General features: G+C 43.7%; 1 pseudogene; it reads right to left on the bottom strand.

Annotated features, from left to right (window-relative positions):
- Positions 1 to 1,598: 1,598 nt before the first annotated feature.
- On the bottom strand, positions 1,599 to 8,640 carry LOC142454692 (claudin-6-like; annotated as a pseudogene).
- Positions 8,641 to 11,063: the final 2,423 nt, after the last annotated feature.

Genomic DNA, 11,063 nt, shown 5'->3' with positions numbered 1-11,063 from the left:
ATACATATATATATATATATATATATATATATATATAGGTGTTATGTGAGTCATTTTCTTGATATCAACTTCTCTTTCTCTTTATATAATGTAGAAAACATTGCATATATATAGAAAGCATTATATATATAACATTATATATAAAACATTATAGGACACTATATCTTACAATGTTTGGCTTCTATTCATGAGGCTTTCAGTATCTGGTAGTGTTTTGATTCTATTCATAAGATTTTCATTGGCTAATTCCTCAGAATTGGATAGCCTATTATTTCTTTGTGGTCTGTTCTTAGTCTTGAAGCTCCCCTGAAACCTGTTCATTTTGGGTGATCTTGCTGGTATTTGAAATACCAGAGACATAGCTTCCAGCATCACAGCAACATACAAACCACACAGTCTGACAAAGAAGTGGTAGAGATAAAAATATCAGTCTATCTATCTATCTATCTATCTATCTATCTATCTATCTATCTATCTATCTATCTATCTATCTATCTATCTATCTGACCCACCCTAAAACATTGTGGTTTTCTCGATAGATTGGTAGATAGAGATATTACTTAGCACTGTGTATGTGTGTATATATATCCATGTATATAATGAACAAATCAAGTTCACCTTCATGTAACACAGTGCCACTTCACTTCAAGCGCCTTAGAACACATTCAAATCTTTCTCTCCACCCTGTGTGACATTATTGTCAGTCATTTCACTTACCTGCATGCTCAATCACATAATACGTGGTTCTGTCGTTATTTTAAACTAACAGTTATCCTTCAGATCTATGAGTAATAAGAAAAATGTTTCTTTAAACATTATTTATTACTTCCCTGTTGCTCTTCCTATTTTCATGCAGTTCTTTTCCGTTATAGATCATATTCCTTCTCTATGAAGCTTTTTAGCATTGCTTTCAGAGCAAGTGGTGCTCTCAACGAGGCTTATGTTTTTGTTTGCCAGAGAAAATGTATGTCTGCTCCTTTTGAGGGTTTTAATGCTGCTGAAATAAAATGAGGTATTTCTGGTTTATTCTTTCGACTCTTGGTCTCACTTAACTCTCTTATTCCTTGCAGGGTTTCTGATGGGAAATTTATGTTTTTCTTCATCCAGCTTCTTTCAAGAGTTTTTGTTTTGATGTCTGCCGTTTGAATATGAAAAGTCAAGATGTGCTTTTCTTGGTGTTTATCTTGCTTGTTGTTCTTTGAGTGTTCTGTGATTTGGGATCTGTAATTTATTTTGGATAGTTCTCACTCATTATTATTTCAGACGTTTCTTGTTTTCTATTAACTTCCCTTTCTCTTTTTGTTAGCAAGAGACTATTTGGTGCTAAGGAAGTGGCGGTGGGGGTGGGTGAGGACTATAGGACAGCTGATGGCAGGAGGGGGATGTGGCTGCAGCTTCAGTCACAAGACTTGGAGGTGGAGTTTCTTAGGTATCTTCCAAGTAGATTCCAAGAGGGCCTCCCAAGATTGCAACAACAACAAACCAGCCCCCCAAAGCTGCCAAATACCACTGCCCATCAATTGGCTGCAGCTGGGCTTGTCATGGGGGGGAGCAGAAGGGGGAGGGAAGAGAGGGGGAGACCCCCTCCCTCTTCTCCATCAGACATAATTCTTGGTGGGGTACTCAGAAGCCACCCAAGATGTGTCGTGTGGAGCAGATGCTGTGTAACAGGCCATGTGATGAGTGGTTGGTGCCCTGGGGAGTCCCCTGAGGGGCACATGCGGCACAGAAGTCCACCCCACAGCAAGAAACGACCAGAGGCAGCCCCGCCGAGGTAGAGGGAGGCTCCCAACTCACACTTAGGGGACTCGGCCACCAGGCAGTTATAGACGTTGGGGTGATGGTGTTGGCTGTCCAGAAGATGGGGAAGAGGGTCAGGATTCCCCAGACGACAAAGATGATCTTGGAGGTGAGCACCAGGTGAGCCTTGATGTCCTTGTCCTCCATGCAGGTGGTGCACTTGGACCCGCAGGATAGACCAGCAGGCCAATCAGTCCATCAGCAGGGAGACCGCACTGAGGGTGCAGGCTGCCTGCAGATCGTGGGGCAGGGTCAGCAGGGAGCTGTAGACCTGGCAATATATCTGGCCCATCCTCTGTACCACATAGGACATCCACAGCCCCTCCCACACCACCTGGACCACCGTGGTGGTGTTGCCCAGGAAGGCGCTCACCTTCCACATAGGCAGGGCACACGACACCACGGCACTCACCCAGCTGAGGATGGTCAGGCTGATGTCCAGGATCTGCATCCCAGTGGAGCCATGGTGAGGTCCACAAGTGCCAGCAGACCTGTGGAGACCCTTTCCTTTCTATTCCTAATCGAGAACATTTATGTGAAAATGGCTAGAGTTCAGAATGTATTTAAAGTTTTTGTGGCGATAGGCTTCTAGGAAAGCACTAGACTGCTAACTGCAAGGTCGGCCATTCAAATCCACCAGATGCTCCTTGGGAGAAAGTCGAGGCAAGCTGTTGCTTTAAAGATGTTCAGCCTTGGAAATTCTAGAAGGGTCTCTATGAGTTAGCATTGACGCAATGGCTCTGGATTCGGTTTGGCTTTATAAGTAACAGACGCTTCAGATTCTTCTAAAGTTCCTCCTTTTGCCTACCTTTTACCTCTAGGCTTCCTTATGTAATCCACCCCACAGGGACCCTAGATTCCACGGTTTACTCTCCTGAAACTCTTCCGGTGTCCTGGTAAGGTGTCCAGGAGGAGGAACTTACTATTATCTTCACACGAAATCTTCGTATTTTGGTAAGAGATGTTTCAAGACTGTGACACCTTCCATGTTTCTCATATATGGTATTCCTTTCCGGAGCGCCTACTCCTTTACCTAGTGGCAATGTTTCCATAATATTTCCCAGAAGCCCAGACCCCTGTTGACTGTTTACCTCTTTCCAACTTAGGTGAGAACAGGAGGCGTGGGGGAGGAGTTCTCTCCTGCCAACTGGGACCCGATTTCAAAATTGAGCTTTGGCAGTGTCGTTTTTTGTTGGAAGTAGACCTTAGCATGTCTGCTTTATAGGCATATTGCTTACTCCTCCCTTCCCCCTTCTAGAGCGAGGCTGACAAGAAGGCACAGAGAGTACACTGCTTTCCTCTGACTGTGCAGGAAGAAAGAGAATTCATCTCCACAACAGCCCCAGGCCGCTGCCACCACACAGCGAGCAGGCATGCCTCCGTCTGCCTTCCTTCTTTTGCCAGATTCCTATACCAACCCATCCTCTCAGGCCTCTCTACATTTCCACCGGCTCTATAATGTGGTGCAATTGCCCCCCAGAACTGACAGGCAGTACTCATGATTAAGGGAGTTTATTAGGGAAATTAACTGGTTACCACAAGTCAGGATCATAAAGTGTTAATGTCTTTGGTCCTCAGTCCAGTCTCTCTCTGGCCCTTAGCCTTTTTGCCATCTGGTTCCTGGACTTCTCCCTCTGAGAGCCAGAAAGCCTACCTGCCAGTCTGCCTCACTGCCTCATGGCCCTGGCAGTACAACGCCTCGGCTGTCTCTCCAGGGCTCTGCTGCTCTGTCCCCTGCTGCCCATGTGGCAGCTTCTAGTGTTTTGGCCGTGGCCTCTGCTACTGAAGGCAATGCCACTGGTTGCTCCTCTTCCTCCATGGAAGAAGAAGATTCCTGATGGAATCCTGAGATTCTCTCAGTCCCCGCTTGTGAGGTGGCTTGTTCTCCCCCGCCTCAGCCCCAAACCATTTTATTAGGAGCTAATGCAGACACCATACCATTCCATAGTTCAAACATATCAAGCAGTGTTGTATAAAACCTGCCAAAATCAGTTTCAAAACGTTTTCTTCCTTCTTAAACTCCTTGATATCAGCTCCCCTAGCACTCCCCACTTTCCCCATATTAGTCCCCAGGAATCCATATTCTAGTTATTGTTTCGATAGACTCACCTACACTGCGCTTCATAGAAACACACATAACAGAGAGTCAAGAAGAGCAGTGGGGTGGGAGGGTGGAGGGATGAAAGGGAGACAATATCAAGGAGTCCAGGAAGTAAAAGAATGCTGGGAAACTGTAGTAGCAATTGTACAGTTCTGCTTGAGATGACTGAACTATGGAATGATGTATGTGTTGACTCCTAATTAATGATAAATTAAAAAGAAAACAAAATGTAAAAAAAGAAGAGTGGCAACAATGAAAAAATACAAAAGACAAACCCCAATATGGAAAAAATCCCAGAAAATGTTAAAACCCAGATCAAACACAAAGTGTATAAAAAATGAGCTCAAGTGATGCGATTTTAACCATTAAAGCCAGATTTATCATTTTAATGTATTATACTTGTCTCTCCAGTATTTTCTGTTTGATAAGAAGGTTATTACAAGCCCTCAATCATGGTTACAGGGAAATCACTGGAGGCTTATTCACTGTGTAGATTCTGCAAATGTATTTCGGGCTTCCACTGTCACCCACAGCCTTCTGGACACCAAAATCTCACAATTTAAGCTCTAATACTATTCCCTCCTTTGGATTTGGATTATACAATTTACAATCCTTGGATCACAGATGTCGGTGTGCTTCTTTCACGTGGGTTTAGCTGACATTTCATTTAGATGGCTGCTTGTTTGAAAGCAAGCCTTTAAGACCCCAGATGCTCTTCGTTCTCACAATCGGGCACCATCTAATTTCTTCACCACACTTTGCTGTAGCATCCATATCTTCTCAGTTTCCCTCACGGGAGTAAATTTTAGCAGAGTCATGTCATAAATGCCATATAGTTTTTAGATTGGAACTAGTATTCAGTGCAAGCCCCATATTCATTCCAAAATCTGTGTTGTTTTTTGCCCCTGTGAGCTGGCTCATTTGCTCCCACCCAATTGTGTTGCAGGCGTTACTGAGACACAGATAGAAGAGGCATGTGGAACACGTTCACTTCACCACACAGGCAGAGATCTTTCTTGAATCCTCACCTTGAAAACCCGATGGGATTTTGGGTGGAAAGTCCACACATGTGTGGGTGCTCCCAAGCGTTTCTCCATCTCAGGTTAGCTTCCCTCCGTCTCTAGCAATCCAGGAAAAATCACCATTTCAGAGTTGCTTTATGTCTCTGAATGTCTCTCTGGATTTCAAATGACAATTTGCCTTCCAACCCATGTTCTCTGATGGGATCCACGAACTGTCCGCGGCAAGTCATTATCTACAATCTGTCAACCTGTCAGGATGGGAGGGGTGACTTCCAAACTCGTCATGTGTAAGAGGTGAAGCCAGAAATTCCTGTCTCCTAGAATTTGTACAAGAACGCAGCTAACTGCCTTGGGGTCAATGCCGACTCATGGACCCATTATGGCGGGGTAGAGCTAGCTCAGTGGGTTTCAGAGACTACAGCTTTTCACGGGAGCAGATAGCCGAGTCTTTCTCCCGTGGAGAGACTGGCCGCTTCACAATGCTAACCTTGGAGCACGCGGCCCACTGAGTACCCACTCTGCCGCCAGGGCTCCTCGAAATCTGTAAAAGAAAAAACAAATTACCCTCGGGCCCTCAAATTGCAGGAGAAAGAGAAAGCTTTCAAGTCCAGTAAAGATTTACAAGCTGGAGGGCCCAAAGAGGCAGTTCTACCCTGTCCTCTAAAGTCAAGATGAGTTGTAATCCACTTCGTGGCAGGTGAGAAGTGAGTGAGTGAGTGAGTGAGTGAGTGAGTGAGTGAGTGAGTGAGTGGCCTTCAGAGCCATGCTACAAACACACTCCGGGCACGTGTTCTTTGCAGCATTTGCACCCATCTCCTGGACTTAGCCATCTAACCCACAGCATGCGTTTTACTGTGTGGTAGTCACTTCCCTGGATCTTGTCTTCCCGCTAGACTGTAACGTATGCAGTGGAAAGGATTTCTGGCATTCATCCTTGAGCCCAGAAAGTGGTGCATTCCAGAACTAGTCAATCAGGGAATGGGTAAGTGCCAGGCTAACCCCAACTCTACACCAAGGAAAGAAGAGCCAATCGTAATTACATTTCTTTTTCACTCTTTTTGACGATCTTAACATTTTGGAGGAAAGAGCATCGGGATTAAGCAGCTGCTTTGTAGGAAATGACAAGAAAATTCACAGGTAAGTGATCTGCATCCTGTCTTTAGCTCTGCCTCGGACAGAGTTCTCCCTTCTGGCAATGCAGGCTGCTTGGAGCTTCCCAGGGAGATGGGTACGAGCGCAGGCTGTTTTAGCTTGATGTTACTGGCTGCCATGATTCCTTAACTCACTCTTACTGTTCGGAATCTATGCCTATCAGGCAAATCTTGGCTTTCTAAAGAGAAAAGAGATTATCTCAGGAAAAGAGTCTGCTTCAGGGAGGGACTGGAGTACATTGATATGCACTCATGTAATGGTTATATGTCTCATAATGGAAGAAACACATCTGGTGTTATATATAAATTTCTTCAATAAGGCTTGCTTCTAACAGACTCATCTCTGAGTGCAATTATAAAAGTAATTTTTGGACTGTGGCTTGAGGGTTAGATCCTGATGGTCACACTCTCTCCCTGAGTGGCTGCTTCACATTAGAAGACAAACCACAGCCACTGCCACTGAGTCGATGCCCACTCATGGTGACCCCAGAACTGCTCCTGTGACTTTCTGAGACTGTCATTCTTTAGCAAAGTAGAAAATCTGAGGAGTGGCTGGTGGTTTCTAACTGTTGACCTGGTGGGTCCCAGCTCAAAGGGTAACCACAACACCAGAGCTCCTTAAGACAATAAAGCCATCCATTCATGAAAATGGCTTGACGTTTTTGGGAAAAGCCAACACGTGTTTTGTATTGCTGTGTGGCTCAACATACTCATATGCATACTTCAAAATATGCATATGTGTGGTTTTTTCTTAGTGAGCTCCTTCAATTTACAACTGCTTTTTGAAAGCCTATTTGCCAAGTGGAGAAGAGGTTACAGAGATTCGTAAGTTAAAATGTCTACTCCGAGGCAGTTGAAAGTTCACATGTATGTTTACTGGTCAATATACTTTAAGTCAAAGATTCTCCAAAAGTTTCTAGACCAACAGCATGGATATCACTTGAGAACTTATAAGAAAAGTAAATTCCTGGACCCACTGGTAGCCCTACTGAATCATACATCTTGAAAGTGGGCCTTGCAATTTGCATTCTAACAAGCCGTCAAGAAATTCTGGTGCACCCTATGTTTGGGAACCACTGTTCTATAACACTAAGGAACACTGTGGGGCATTGAGTGTTCTAGAAAGTTCAATGTGGGAAATATGCTTGCTTCAGTAAATTCACTTACTAAGTCCAAGTCCCTTTTCCTCTCCGACACAGTGATGTTCTTCTTTACACCCCACGACTGAGACAGGTACTGTGTGAATTCAGTGTGTATTCTTTCTGACCATAGTTTTACTATTTTATCATATAAGTATATTTATGCAACCATAAATAATATATTGTATTACTTTGTGCTTTTGCATTTTTTATGAACAATCACTTATGTTATATTCTGAGTCTATCCTTTTATGTTTGTTCAGAAATTTTAATGAGCTGCCTAGTATTCATCATGCAAATATATCACAACTTATTTATTCAGTTCTCTATGGGTGAACATTGGACTATTTCAAATTCATAAAGAAACAGAGTGAACCTCTTGTTTTCCTTCGATCTTTCTTAGCCCTTTGAGACTTGATGATTTTTCTTTACCAAATTAAAGAGTTGAAATCTAAACAACTATACTGCTCTCACAGTCTCTTTCAGTTAGGTATAAAATTTGCATTTTTCCAGGCAACTTTTTCATTTTAAGTTACTTCATTTCAAAAATCTCTCTATTTAGGTCTATCCACTTATTTATCCTCTGTATTTACTCATCCATCAAGATTGGCCTCACTAAAATTGCTTCTTTGGAAATTCTCTATAAAGGGAATGCTCTGAATCTCTGTGGGTGTTTCTAAACTCCCTAGATTTCAGTTAAAAAGTTCCCACCGAACAACCTGCAGGAGGCAGGGAGCTGAACACATCAGGCATTTATTTTATTTTATTTTATTTTTTTAACAATTTATTGGGGCTCATACAATTCTTATCACAGTTCATACCAGACATTTATTTTTAAAAGTTGAAATCTTTTATTTCATTTTGAATTTGGAAGGAGCTGATTCAACTTTAATATTTTTAATAGTATTTTTAATAATTTCATAATAACCAACGTGGTTATTCAACATCAACAGAGGAATGGTGGTGTGCCACCAGACTGTATCTAGCTTTAGGAGGGAGGAGAGTACTCACTGTCAGCAACAGCTCAAGACTGATTCCTGTGAGGTGGAGATCAGACACGCACCTCTCTCCAAAACCTTTGACCAATTCTGATGCCAGCTGTCCATCCCATGGCACTCTCTACTGCCCTGCTCAGTTGGATCCTTCATAGGACTCAAAGCCCTCAACATCGTGGAGATTGTTAGGACGATAAGATGTGACAATTCAGAATCTAGACTTACTCAAAATGCAGTCTTCAGTCAGGACAGCCTTTCAGCTGTGCTCATAAGCAGGCCTTTCGCTCAGTCCCTGGGCCCCTGGAGTTCACACCCGAATCTCTGCCATGCTCCCTCAAGGGTTACAAAGTCCCTTCCCTGCCAAGGTGCAGCCTCCTCTTCCAGGAAACCTCCTACCAGGAGACTCAGCTCGCTCGCTTCATGGGCGCGCATGCCCACTGTGGCTGCATAGTTGCAAGAGGGCTGCCGCCGGTTCTCTATCGCTGCGTCCTCACCATTTTACACTGTCTTTGGTGTTATCGATGTCTCGTCTTCTTTTTCTCTGTCTCCTGGAACATGAGATTCTCATCTCAGGTCGCTGAATCCAAAGGATACAGTCCACTCATTTTAAGCCTAGTGAGATGATAAAAATCGATCAATCGCTTCGTCAAGTTCCCACAGACCTTATTTGCATGCCCCCTTCCCCACAAGGGTTCCATGCACCTTAAATGCCCTTTCAGCAAACTGCTCAATCTCATTGGTGGGGATTTTCTACCTCCCCCACACCCTGTGCACACACATTTTAGCAGCACTTCCAGATTAACACAGATTTATAAAAAAGGCTAGTCATCTAATTGTGAAAATTACTCAATGAAAAGTCAAGGATTACAATGGAACGCCGTCTCATATAGGGCTAGAAGATGAGCCCTAATAGAGTTTGGAAGGTACAACCCAATGGCGGCAAGAGTAGCCTCCACAGTGCTAGGGAGCATGAAGATGGTGTAGGGCGTGGCACCGAGCATGCATGCATCACTGGTGTTGGAGCAGACTTGAGGACAACTAACAACAACAATCTCTAAAACTTAGAGACTTAAATGCCTCATTCAAGGTCCTTGACTAATGTCAAGGGCAAGATAAGAAATGGGCATTACATTCTTTTCCCCCTAAATTCTGGATTTTTGAAACTGCCGAACATCACAGTATCCAGGCATTAATTTTTTTTCTACATTCTGGGTTTTTGAAACTGCCTAACATCACAGTGTCCATTCACTGGTAGAGATAGTCTGAAGCTCTCCTGAGGGAGACACAGAAGAGCAAAGGGCAGGCTGACCCGAAGAGCTGAACTGCAGGTCCCATGTTGCAAGGCATCCTTCAGGTGCCAGATCAGAGCCAGGGAGCAGGACAGAGGAAGGCACTCTGGCGTCCAAAGTGCAGACCAACTTGGCAACCCCGTTCCGCATAGTCATTTATTTATTGGGAGTTAATACATATGTCATATCATTCCATAGTTCTATCATATCAAGCAATATTGTACAATTGCTACCACGGCCACTTCCCAAACATTCTTTTCCTTTTTGGACTCCTTGACATCGGCTCCCTTTTACCTACCCCCTTCCCTCCACTGTTCCCCCTCCCTTCCTAAAAAACACCCTTATTTTACTTTCAGTCCCTATACATTTATCAATCCTGGGTTTCATATACTGAAAAACAGAAAGACATATAACAAGAATTCAAAAGGGTGAGCCCCAATGACATGACACATTTGAGATAAACCCAATATAAGAACAAACAAAACCCCCCCAATACAGAAAATGTTGAAAACCTGAGCAGGTCCAGCTGTGCATCAAAGGTGGCAGGGGTGGGGTGGGGGGGTGGGGGGGGTAACTGACAAGGTTTTAACCTTTCAAGTCAGAGCTATGACTTTGATCTTCTATACTCTTCTCTTCGATGCACTCTGTTTGGTAACCACGTGACCCTGTGGTTTTTGCTGGGCAGGACTTCAGTTTCCTCATCTGTAAAATTGGAGAGACAGTAAAATGTATGGGCCCCCAGCTTTAATTTTACAGTCCTTTTTTATGGTACAGTTTATTGGTTGTTTTTCTCATTACAGAAGGACCATATCCTCGTAAATGCTCCGTTCTGCTTCTAATCATGAGGGTGACGAGAGGCCCCGAGAACGAACTGGAGTCCTTTGTCTCCATAGACACAAATAATTCACAATTTTACCAATACCTATAAAGTCGGGGGGGGGTGGATATGATGGGGAGATGGATGAGTGAGGCGAGGAAGCAGAGATCGGTGGAGCGTAAAGCGCAAAACCAAACCAGCTGCATGAAAACAGCAGAAAAAAAAGAAAAAGAAGCCACACTAATTAAAAATAGCTGAAGCCCTGGAGATGCACTTAAAAGCCATCACCTTGGATTGTTCAAATTAAGAACAACAGAGAAATGGCGCTGTGGACTTCCTCTGTGTCCTGAGTGCCTTTAAAAAATAATAACAAACCGATATTAGAAAGGAAACGCGTTTCCTTTCGCTAATTCTCCCTTTGTTGCAGAAAGAGAAAAATGGAAAATGTGCGCTTCGTTTTCTTCCAGTCGCGGGGTGCAGGAAGGAAAGGGGGATGGAATTAAATTCACTTGAAATGCTTTCACCCCGGCTCTGAAGCTGCTGCCATGTAGCCCCACCCCAGCATTTATGTAATCTGGGTACCTCGGGAGCCCTTGGAAGTCATTAAATAAAAAGAAGACATCAAATACTAGAAAAGGAAGGTAATGCAAATCTTGGACCCAATAAGCTAGTCTGGAGGCTTGATTTAAATCTGACCCTATAACTCAGAATATTGAGCATGACGGAGTGAGGGGACTGAAGTGGGAGGG

Source organism: Tenrec ecaudatus, chromosome 8, assembly GCF_050624435.1.
Source record: "Tenrec ecaudatus isolate mTenEca1 chromosome 8, mTenEca1.hap1, whole genome shotgun sequence".
In the NCBI taxonomy this organism is placed as follows: Eukaryota; Metazoa; Chordata; class Mammalia; order Afrosoricida; family Tenrecidae; genus Tenrec; species Tenrec ecaudatus.
Note: the sequence above shows the minus strand (reverse complement) of the source record. Positions and strands in the feature narration are given on the sequence as shown.